The following is a 12,774-nucleotide window of genomic DNA, read 5'->3' as shown; positions in this document are numbered from 1 at the left end:
CCGGGGCTGCGGGGCTCACCGCAAGGTCAGGGGGCCTGGGTGCGCCGCTGGGTGACACCCCTTCCTCAGGATTCAGCCCGGGAAAGAGCTGCTCCAGCCCCTCAGCCTGGGCAGCCCGATTCCAGAAATCTGGTGATTTGTTACCTATAAGTTCTTAAAGCCCTTGCAAAGCCCCCTAAGATTTTCTGTGTTCCTGGAAGAACCAAACTTGCACCAGGAAGAATTTATTCTTGTGGGTTTCGCAAGCCCTTTCTCCTGTTGTCTTAAAATGCCGCCTCGCCCAAGAGTGGCATACTGTGAATTCCTTACATATTAGTGTGACGGGGTAGTCAGAGCCTGAGTACTGGAAGCTTTGGATTTGGGAGTAGAAGTTCTGGCTGGGAATGGGTGCTGTAGTCACTGGCCATGAGACTTTGGGCAAGTTTTCTAAACATCTGTAAACTTTTGTTTCTTTGTAAAATGGGTGTAATTATATCTGCCTCACCCAGTAGTGAGTCAACAACATGATGCTGATGTTACTAATAATGATTCAAGTCTGCCTGGCGCTCTGTTAAGTGCTTTATATGGATTATTTAGTTGAATCATTCCTTATGTTTACCCCATGAGGTAGGTACTGTTACTTTCTCCACTTTATAATTGAGGAACCTGAGGCTTAGAGACATTAAATAATGTTTTCAAATCACCCAGTGACGGGTGTCAAAGTTGATAGCAAGAAATATTTCTGATTCCCCAAACCAGTCTCTTAGTGACTGTGATAAAATGACAAAAGCAAATGTTTACATGACTCAGGCCTGAACCCTAAAGAACTGGAGCACGCCAGGGATAAGAAAATTGGTTTTGAAGCATGAACAGAACATAAAACCTAGTGGTGCAGTGGGTCTTGATTACCAAAGTATTGGTACTGTGTAGACCCGGGGCTATTGAACAGCTGAATCTGGTCAGCCTCCTGTTTTTATAAGAAAAGTTTGAACTAAATATAGCCATGTTCATTTATTTAAAAATTCTTTGGTTGCTTTACTGCTGTAAAGGCAGAGTTGGGTAGTTACAATGGAGACCATGTGGCCTATAAATTATGAAATGTTTACTATCTGGCCCATTATAGAGTTCACTGATCACATGTTTTCTGATCATTGCATTAGAAATCAGTAGTAAAAATAAATTAGAAAAAATTCTGTATTTTTCCATATTCTGAAATAATTCATTTCCACATTCAGAAATTTTTAAAAATCCTTCCAATTTATGGACTAATTAAGAAAATAATGGGGCTGGGGTTGTGGCTCAGTGGTAGAGCACCTGCCTAGCATGTGTGAAGTACTGGGTTCGATCCTCAGCACCACATAAAAATAAATAAAGTTACTGTGTCTGAAAAAGAAAGAAAAATAATGGAACACTGAATGATAAACATTTTAATGTGTCAAAACAAGGGTACAGCTAATACAGTTTACATAAGAAAATAGGAAAGCCTGAATATAAATTAACTATAGAATACACCCAAAAAAAGTACAGTGTAAGAGCCCGAAGGGGTGGTGCATGCCTGTAATCCCAGCAGCTGGGGAGGCGGAGGCAGGAGGATTGCAAGTCAAAGCCAGCCCCAGTAACTTGGCAAGGCCTTAAGCAACTTAGTGAGACCCTGTCTCAAAATAAAATATAAAAAGAGAAATGGCTGGGCTCAGTGGCTCAGTGGTTAGGTATTCCTGGGTTCAATCCCTGGTACCAAAATAAAAAATACAAGGAAAGGAAGAATACAGAGAAGAAATTTAAGAAATCGAAGATAGTGTATCAAAGGATCAATAAAATTTCACCATTTTTCTTATGTAACAACTGTCTGAGGGAGATTGAGAGTCACTTTAAGAGAATAATTTTTTTTTTTTTTTTTGAGTTGTATAGAGACCCTTTGTTAAGATAGGCGATTCTTTAGACATACAGTATGACGCTTCTGGAGAGTATTCCTTGGGTAGGTGGACGAAGAGAGGACTCCTGTATGGTAAGTAGGTGAAGGAGATTTTTTTTTTTTTAAGCCAAAAAGGAACATCAGTTAATGAAAGTCACTGTATCACACTAGGTTGCTTTGGTGTTATCTGTGCTTTCTCTGGGAGTTGCAAATAATATATGTCTACATTTTTTGAAGTTGTAAAAATAACAAAATTTTCTTTTTCTTGCAGTACTGTGATTTGAACCCAGGGGTACTCTACCACTGAACTAGCTTGCCAGCCCTATTAATTAATTAATTAATTAATTAATTAATTTGTATTTTTTATTTTCTGATACCAGGGATTGAATCCAGGGACACTTTAACACTGGGCTACATCCACAGTCCTATTTTTGAGACAGGGTTTGGCTAAGTTGCTAAGGGACTTGCAACATTTCTGACACTGGGCTCTGATTTGTGCTTATCCTGTGTCAGCCTCTTGAGTGGCTGGGATTATAGGCATGCACCACCACACCCAGCATCCCTTTTTATTTACTTATTTTTTATTTTGAGACTGGATCTTGTTAACTTGCCCTGTCTGGCCTCAAAGTTACAATCCTTTCTCAGCCTGTAGGCATGGATCACTGTGCCTGACCAAATTTTACTTTCTTGTGAAAATTAGTTTCAAATGATGTTTTCATCAAGTAACATTTCTATAAGTGATTTTCAAATTTTAACTTTTATCAAAGTCACCAAGGGGGTTTGGTGAAATACAGGCTCCATTCCCAGTTCCTGATTCAGTAAGTCTGAAGTTGGGCCTGAGAATTTGCATTCGTAGCAAGTTCCCAGGTGATGCTGATGCTGCTAGTTCTCGGACTACACTTTGAGGAATCCCATTGTCCTTGAGTGATTAAGGAATTACAGAGTGGGAGAAAAAGCATTGTGGGTTGCACATGTAGTCAAAAAAGTTAAACCTAGAAAGTAATGGCATCAAATCTTAGGAGAAAACAATGACCCATATAATGAAAATATCTACAAAGAAATATGGCAAGTTAAACATGGCCACAAATAATTTGACAAGTCTCTTATCAAGAGGTGAAATCTAATTCACCTTTTACTGAAACCTGGACTAGACTGATTGCTTTGACCAAAGGAATATGGAAAAGGAGATGCTATTTCTCATCTGGGTCTGATCTTTAAGGAGATTGAGGCCTGGCATGGTGGAACATGCCTGCAATCCCAGCCAGTCAGGAGGCTGAGGCAAGAGGATCCCAAGTTCAAAGCCAACCTTAGACCATGTCTCAAAATAAAAAGGGGTAGGGATGTAGATCAGCCCTGGATTAAAAGAAAAAAAAAATTTGGAAGTAAAAGGAGAAAACATTTTAAAGTTTAAGTATTTTTTAGTATACTAAAGATGAAAAATAGAAATGTCATTAGATGAACTATGAAGAAGAGCAACAATGTGAATGAGAGAAAATGTATGAGTAGCCTCTTGCCTTGGATCCACAGAAGAGGCAACTTAGGTCTTAGTAAGAAACAACTGTAGGGACATCTCCTAATTAGTATCTTCTTGACTGTCATTTAGAGGTAAGGAATATAGTGGTTTGGTGGGGTAAAAAATGGCATTGGAAGAGAAAAGCAAAAAGCCACTTGTACATTTTTCAGTTACTCGACTGTCAAGAAAAGGGGAGCTTTTGGTGCCAGTGCTTCCGTATTTCCTTTGACTCTCTGGCCAGTGCGTGGCAGGGATGTGGGTATAGGGAACTAATGTCCTACATTGGTACAACCCTAGAAAAGCATGATGCTTCCCTGCTCCCTGGACCTTTCCCCATGAGAATAAGTGATTAAGGGCAGAAACTATGTTTTTCTTATTGAGCATTTTATTCTCATTGCAACATCTACTTCAGCACTTAATAGTAATTGTTCAAACATCTTTGAGTTCTTCTAATAATAAGCCAATCTATGGAAATGAAATGGCAAAATAAAAAGTAGTTCTACCTCCCAGTTGATAGGCAATACCATTTCATTCACTATACCTTGTTGGTTCAGGTCCTCTTCAAGTAACCTTTAGCATCTCCTTACTTTGATCTGTGTGTGTGTGTATTCTGTAGAATTACCAGAACAGTTGGAGTAGCAGCATCCTCTACAGAATATGTGCTTGCCCATTCAACCAACAGTGGGGGCCTTCGAAGCATATGGGGTGGAATGGGGCCTGGGAAACTGTCAGGAGTAGGGGGGGGTCCTAAGCAGCCCCGCTGGCCTATTTCTGTTGGCTCCCGTGGTCTAAAACTTACTGGAATGTGTTTATGGCATTGGTTGGATTCCTCCACTCACCTGAGTAGGGGAGGATAATTTAGCTTTAGTTTCTGGCCGTAGGGCAACTCGATGAAGCAGAAATTCAGACCACTCCCTGGGACTGCCCTATAGAACCTTGACTGTGTCTCTATTTTAGGACAACCCTTGCCAAACTTGTCAAAATTCCTGAGCACTGGTAAAAGTCCTGAGGCATTCTGTTAGCAACAAGGAAGCCAGATGGGAACATAGGGATGTTTGAGAGTGAACTCTGGCACTGCATTTCTTTCACCTAGTAGCTGACATTTAAGGCAGGAACATTTTGACTGGGAAGACATCTCTATTACGGTTTTCTTTTGTTTATTCCCGTGAATTGGATTAGCATATCTATAATGTAAAATATAAGCCGGCATTTTGATGTTTAAATTTGAGTGATGTTGCAGCTATCTAATGTGTCTGACAAACCATTCTGGGTTTGCTGGCTAAAAGCAACAATGATGACTTATTTCACTAAAGAATCTGCAACTTGGTCTTGATACAATGGGAGCAGCCCATCTCCACTTCAGGTGCCGTCGCTGGTACTGCTTGGAGGCTAAGAGTTATTTAGTGGTTGGGAGTGAGAATCATCTGAAGCTCCACTATCTGGCAGTTGGTGTGAGCCCTCAGCTGGGATCTGGGTGGGTTGTTCAGCCACAGAACTCACATGTGGACTTTTCTTATGGTTTCTGACTTTCTCCCCAGAGTGATGGCAGGGTTCCAAAAGCAAGTGTCCCTGAAGGGCCAGTTGGAAGGTGTATCTACTTTTAGGAACTATCCCTGAAAGTGGTCAGGAGCTTGGACAAAGCCAGAGAGACAACAGTGGAAGACTAAAAGATCTCCAGACTGCCAGGTTACCTGAAAAGAATTACATAGGAAGTCACACTCAGCCCAAACAGCAAGAGAGATGTTGGCATACCAGAGAGATTGCCAATAAAAATTGTGTTGCAGGAAAACCACAAAAATAAACCTCTGGATCTCCACGATGGGGAAATGGAACTGGATCTCTCTAGTTTGGATTTTATCCCCCACCACCCCCGCCATAAGAGGAGCACACTGAATTTTATAAGACAAGAGTGGACAGATACTTTAGGAAAGAGTGCTATATAGGATGAAGTTAATCATACTAATTTCTCACCTATGGTTTCTTAATTCTAAGAGTTCATTTGTGCTATGCAGGCCTCTATTGCTGATGCTTGTCATTTCACATTTTCAAGAGATTTGGCTGCAGATAACTAGAAGGTCTATAACCATGAAAAGGAGCCAAGATAATCTGCCCTATATGGCATTTTGCGGGACGGGGTACTGGGGATTGAACCCAGGAAGGCTTTATCACGGAGTTATATCCCAATCCTTTTTTGCTTTTTATTTTGAGATATGGTCTCCCTAAGTTGCTTAGGGCCTTGCTAATTTTCTGAGGTTGTCCTTGAACTTGCGATCCTCCTGTCTCAGCTTCCCAAGCCACTGGGATTTCAGGTGTAGGCCACCATTCCTGGTCCTGAGTGGCATTTAAACTCAGAGCATTGACTTTGTTTTTGTTTTGTAAGAACCCACTGAGATAATAAGTCCTGAGCTTCTGACCTTCTAAATTGTCTAGCAACAATCTACCAGACTTCAAGTGCTAAGTTACAGTAGTCTTGCTTCCATGACCTATAATATACATTGGGGTCATACTGCATATTTCTTCATATAAGGATGCTACATTTTTGTTTTTCCTGGAGCGGTTTCTTCCTAGAGAGAGAGAGAGGGCATCTGTGCCAGTTTAGCAGCCTTAAGCATGGTGATCCCTTGCTGGTTGTACTACACTCAGCTCTGAGTCTGAGCTCTGGCCACAGTGTTCCCATACCTCTTATAAATTTTATGCTTCTAACAAAAAGTCAAAAAAGTATAGCAATTATATAAAAAGCAGCAATGTAGACATAGCAATATCTAGCTTTGGACAGTTTATAAACATTTGGAACACAATTGGAGAATGCATACATTCTTATATATGGTAGGATATCAAGTAGAGTAGCCTATACAATTTTCTAAAACCTCAAGTAGTTTTTGAAATTACTTGATTTATTTTTTTCCTATTTTAATTGGTATATTATATTTATGCCTAATGGTGGGATTCATCATTACATATTTTTACATGCACATGATACAATATAATGTGGCCAATATTCCTCAGTATTTTATACAGTAGAGCATCAAGTAGAATATCCTGTACAGCTTTCTAAAACAAATCTTTAATTGCTTTTTTCTTTCTTTTCTTTCCTTTTTTTTTTTTGGGGGGGGGGGTGGGTTCCAGGGATGATTGAACTCAGGTGCACTCAATCACTGAGCCATATCCCCAGCCCTATTTTATGTTTTATTTAGAGACAGGGTCTCACTGAGTTGCTTAGTGCCTTGTTTTTTTTTTTTTTTTTTTTTTTTCTGAAGGTTGAACCTAGAGGCATTTTACCACAGAGTTACATCCCCAGGCCTTTTTATTTTTTATTTTCAGACAAGGTCTTGCTAGGTTGCTGAGGCTGGCTTTGAACTTGTGATCCTCTGGCCTCAACCTTCTGAATTGCTGGGATTACAGGCATCTAGCCAAACCTTAAATTTTATGATAATTTGTTTTATATCTTTATTCCTCATGGGTATATAATCTTCAGGGTAAGATGAAGATCATTATCTTTATCTTCCTTTTGATCCTCTAATACCTAATGTGATAATGAATGTTTGTCAAATGAACAAATAAATGACCAAGTCTCTTTAAAAACCAGGGAAGAATTTCATTTAGGTGGAATACATGGTTTTAAAAAACAGGACTGCAGAAGAAAAAGTCCATTACAGACCTGGTACAGATGAATTCCTTTGTGTTTGGAAAACGTGGTCACTCAAAGTCAGCCCATCTAATTAACACTTACTAATTGGATCTTAAATAATTCACTGTGCAAATTTTCAGACTTTTCCTGTTTAAGGAAAATATCTTCTCTCTTCATTGCCCTGAATCTCTGCTTGAGAGCTGATCTCCTCAGGACCTGGCCACTAATAGGTACCAGACACCAATTCTGGGCTGTGAGAGGGACATTGGCTAGAATAGACCCTCACAGGGAAACTAGAGAACTGAACACAGCCAGGGTCTTGTTTCAGTGCTTTGTCCCCGTCCTGTCCATGGATAAACATTCCCTCTACCCAACAGCTCTGAGTAGGAGTCACCCTAAGTCACATGTGTTTTGTTAATTACTGTTTGGACCTGGCTCATTCTCACATAAAGGAAGGTGAAATTTGCCTCAGTAGTAGGGTTTGAAGATTCTTCAGAGACCCTCATTTATAAAATTAATATTTTCCTGGTGATACGAAAATGTACCCAGCTTACATATGTGCTAAGACGGGTGGGTGGTAGGAGTGTAAATTAAGAGGGGCAGATAGGCTACCACTGTGTCTGCCAATAACACCCCTCCTGAATTTATATGGCAAAATTAATTCAGCTTCTCTTTTCAGCCCTGTATAAAGGAAACATTTTAGATCTGTGTACATGTGTGAAGAGAGGTGACATGACCTTGGTATAAACCTTTAAGAGTGACCAGATGCCCACCAGCTCAAAGACAAGTTGTTATAGGCCATTTCATGCATTTGAAATGTGCTGAGGATCCTTTATCTCATTTAATTTTCCTAAGATTTCTGCAAGTAACAAGATGGATGTGAATATCTCCATCATGATCAAGGCACAGGGACAGTAATTGAGCCATTATCTCAGTGATTTAGAGGTGGAAGAATCTAGAATTGGATCTCCTTATATCTGTCAGTGATCCCACAATTCTTGGCCCTTTTAGTCACAGGACCATGAAGCAGCTGTGGTCTCATCAGTGATACTCCCAGTGAATTCAGGCCCAAGCAACAAATGTCTCCCCAGCTGAAGCTCTCGTGTGTGTACAATGAATCAAAATGCAGTCTGTAAAAATAAAAAAATGATAAGTTAAAAAAAATGAATGACCTGAATGATCTAGACAAGACTTCCACCAGAATGCCTAGCTAATCCCCTGGGTCTACAGGGTTTCCGTAGGGTTGGAGCTACTCTAAAGTACTCCTAATGTCGGAATGGGGTGTGGTCAGTGGTAAGGACCTCAGGTATGCTCATAATTAAAGCTGAATTTTATTTGCTGACCAGTGATAAGCTCTGGGCACTGAAAATACAGTCTCATGACTGTCTTTGTGTTCACAAATTGGCCATAATGTGTGTAGAATTAAGAACCTGAACACTGGGGATCAACAGACCTGGGACTGTCATGTGACTCCACTACTTACCAGCTGTGTGACACTGGCAAACTTAATGTCTGTGAGCTCTGGTTTCCTTATCTTCATAATGCAAATATTATTAACATCTATCTGGTAAAGTTATGTGTATTAAGTGAGGTGATGACCATTAAATGATTTGTACTGTGTCTTATGTAGGAAGTGTTCATTAAAGTCTAGCTGTTACTATAATTGATTTCTTAAAGAACTGAACTCATGGCCCTATGTGTCTTATTCTAATATAATAGTGTGTAATATATCCAATGATAATTTTTTATATTTTCAGGTATCTTTTTACAGCAATGTACTTTGATAAATCTGATTATCCCCATTGGGAAAAGTGCCTTACATCTTTACACCAGTCTTGTGAGGTTGAGATTATCATTTCTGTCTTGCATATCAGTCAGTGGAAGTCCACCCAGGCTAAGTAATGTGCTCAGCATCCATAGTACTTCAGTGCCAGCTAAAATACTTGGGACTCAATCTAACAAAAGAGATGAAAGATCTCTACAATGGAAACCATAGAACAAGAAAGAAATTGAAGAAAATGAAAGACATCCTGTGTGCTTGGATAGGCAGAATTAATATTGTCAAAATGGTCATACTTCCAAAAGTGTTATACAGATTTAGTGCAATTCCTATAAAAATCCCAATGACATTCTTCATAGAAACAGAAAAATCAATCATAAAATTTATTTGGAGATATAAGAGACCCAGAATAGTCAAAGCAATTCTTAGCAAGAAGAGTGAAGCAGGAGGCATCACAATTCCAGACCTTAAACTATATTACAGACCCATACTAAAATGGCATAGTATTGGCACCAAAACGGATGTGTAGATCAATGGCACAGAATAGAAGACACGGAGACACACCCACATAGATGAGTTACCTCATACTAAACAAAAAGCTAAAAATATTCATTGGAAAAAAGATAGCCTCTTCAACAAATGGTGCTGGGAAAATTGGAAATCCAAATGTGGCAAAGTGAAATTAAATCCTTATCTCTCACCCTGCACGAAACTGAACTCCGTAGACCCTGTACCTAACAGAAGAAAAAGTAGGCCCAAATCTTCACTATGTTGGCTTAGGATCTGACTTCCTTAACAAGATTCCTAAATTGTAAGAAGTACAATCAAGAATCAATAAATGGGATGAATTCAAATGGAAAAGCTTCTCATCAAAGAAACAATCAATAATGTGAAGAGAGAATCTAAATAGTGGGAGAAAATCTTTACCACATGCACCTCAGAGCATTAATCTCCAGAAAAGAACTCAAACATTTAACACCAAGGAAACCAAATATCCCAATCAATTAATGGACGAAGGAACTGAACAGACACTTCACAGAAGAAAAAATATAATTGATCAACAAATATGTGAAAAGATGTTCAACAGAGCAACTAGAGAAATGCAAATCAAAACTAAGATTTCATCTCCAGTCAGAATGGCAATTACAAAGAATACAAGCAACAGTAAATGTTGGTGAGGATGTGGGGACAAAGGTACACTCATACATTGCTGGTGGCACTGCAAATTGGTGCAGCCTTTATGGAAAGCAGTATGGAGATTCCTCAGAAAACTTGGAATGGAACCACCATTTGACTCAGCTATCCCACTTCTTGGTTTATACCCAAAGAGCTTAAAATCAGCACACTGCACAGCCACATCAATGTTTATAGTAGTTCACAAGAGCTTAATTATGGAATCAACCTAGATGACCTTTAGCAGATGAATGGATGAAGAAAATGTGGTATATATACACAATGGAGTATATAAACAGCCTTAAAGAAGAATGAAATTATGGTATTTACTGGTAAATGGATGGAGCTGGAGAATATCATGCTAAGCAAAATAAGCCAATCCCAAAAAACCAAAGGCTGAATGTTTTCTCTAGTATGCGATGCTAATTCACAATAAGTGGGGGTGAGGGTGGCCTAAGGAAGAATAGAGTTACTTTAGGTAGAGGGGAGTGCAGGGAGGGGAGGGAAAATGGGGGTAGGAAGGATATTTGAATGAATAAGACATGATTATCCTATGAACATGTATGACTACATGACCAGTGTGATATCATGTATAACAAAAAGAATGAGGAAGTTATGCTTCATTTACATAGGATGTGTCAAAGTGCATTCTACTGTCTTGTATAACTAATTAGAACAAAGAAAAGATGGGATCTGAGTTTTCATAAAACAAATGGAAGATTAGATGATGGGATTTCATATTTATAACCATTTAATGTACACAAACATCACTTTGGGAACTTGTTTCCTTCAGTGTGAGCTGAACTTAACAAGATTTAAGGTAAAGTTCTACCTCTTTGTCTTACTGGCTATATGGCACTGGGCAAATCTTTTAACCATGTTGATGTACCATTTTTCAACCTGTACCAAATGTGTTTCATAATTTCAACTTCATAGGGGTGCTATTAAAAGGATCAAGAAGATAATGTTCTTGGACGAACTTTGTCTATGCAAAGTACTGTACATATGTGAATGGTCTTACTTCAGTGTTCAAAGGGATGGGTTGTTTGGAAGTATGCATTGCCTGTTTCATCTTAATGAATGAAGCTGGTTAAGGGAAAATCAAAGACTGTGGGTATTTTCTTAAATAAACCAAAGAAATAGTTAGATTCAAAACTTGGACACAAACCAAAAATGGAGCTGGAGTTTCAGATGTTGACATTGGAGCAAGAGATCTGTCAGGAGACCAAGGTATAAGTGTAGCAATTATCCATCTCCCAGATTCATTACCCTGGGCCTTATTACATGAAGTAAGGAACTTTAGGGACATACATGTGGGCATGATATAATAATTCTCAAATGACAGTATGTAGCCTTCAGGCATAATTATCAGATTCAAGAATTAAATCTGTCCTTGAACAAAGACTTGGCACACGTCTAAATACAAGATGCCAGTTCCCACACAATGGGTGAATAGTTCAGAGGTTTTTGTTTGTTTGTTTGTTTGTTTGTTTCATGTATAGGCATAGATAGCGCTTTTAAATTTTTTCTTTAAAAAATGTTCGTGTTCTTATCCTAATGAGTTAAAGTCAGCATACTTCAGCCAGTTGTGCATACCCATGTTTATAGCAACACAATTTACAATAGCCAAACTCTGGAACCAGCCTCGGTGACCATCAGTGGATGAATGATTAAAACAATTATGGTACATATGCAAAATGGTGTTTTATTCAGCCATAAGGCAAAATGAAATTATGTCATTTGAAGGAAAACAGGTGGAAATTGAGAACATCGGGTTAAATGAAATAAGTCAAACTCAGAAGACCAAGAGTCATGTGTTTTCTCTTATACATGGAAGCCAGAGAGGAAGAGGAAAAGGAAAGGTGTACACATGGGATATGATGAACATGAAGGGAGATAAGTAGAGTGCAGTAAAGGGACCAGGGGGAAATTATATTGGCCAGATTATGTTATTATATCGTGCGTGTACAAATATGTAACAATGAATTCCACCATTATATATAATTACAATGCACCAGTAAAAATATGGAAAAAATTGTGTTCGGTTATTTCTCTTAAAAATTTTTTTTTCTTTTAAATGGGGGTATAGAGATCTAGCTTAACCTCATGCAACCATCTTGAGTCATAACTGCTATGATTGCCCCTGAGTAACACTGGTCTGTTTTGCCTACATAGTTTTCCAGAATACTGAAAATCGACAAAACATTAGCATGGTATGTGAAACGGAAGAATAGACCCTGCTACCCTCAGAGCCAAGGAGGTGCCTGACATCCTTGATCCCTGATGTTGCCTTGAAATAAACTAGGTCCATTCTTGTTTGGATGAAAGTCTCTTTTGTTCTGACCACTATTTAAACCCCCTTTCTCTGACTCAAGTCACGGGGAACACTGTCTTAATTCCATCCTTGATCATGATTCTATCAGTAAGTTCCTAATAATTTGCACTGTGCCATCCTGGACCTGCCTCCCTCTCCTCTCTCATGGCACCTTTCACCTATGGCAGTTATTCCACACTGGATTTTCCTGGAGCATTGTGAGAACATTTAACCTGAGATCTATCCTCTTAACATACTTTAACGTGTGTAACAAAATATTGTTAACTATAAAATTACAGAAACATGTCAAAACAAGTAAAACTTACGGGACATTTTCTCAGAGAAAAAAGTTCCAGAATCAGATTCTTTGTTATCATTAAGAGTTATAGCCACTGGCCCTAAAAATATCACGATCTTTAGCCCGCCATTCGATCAATGCTTAAGTGTCACACAAGGCAACTGTGGGCCAACTCCA

Source organism: Sciurus vulgaris (assembly GCF_902686455.1).
Source record: "Sciurus vulgaris genome assembly, chromosome: 11".
NCBI classification, from domain to species: domain Eukaryota; kingdom Metazoa; phylum Chordata; class Mammalia; order Rodentia; family Sciuridae; genus Sciurus; species Sciurus vulgaris.
The sequence above is the reverse complement of the archived record's forward strand: the minus strand, read 5'-3'. Positions refer to the sequence as shown.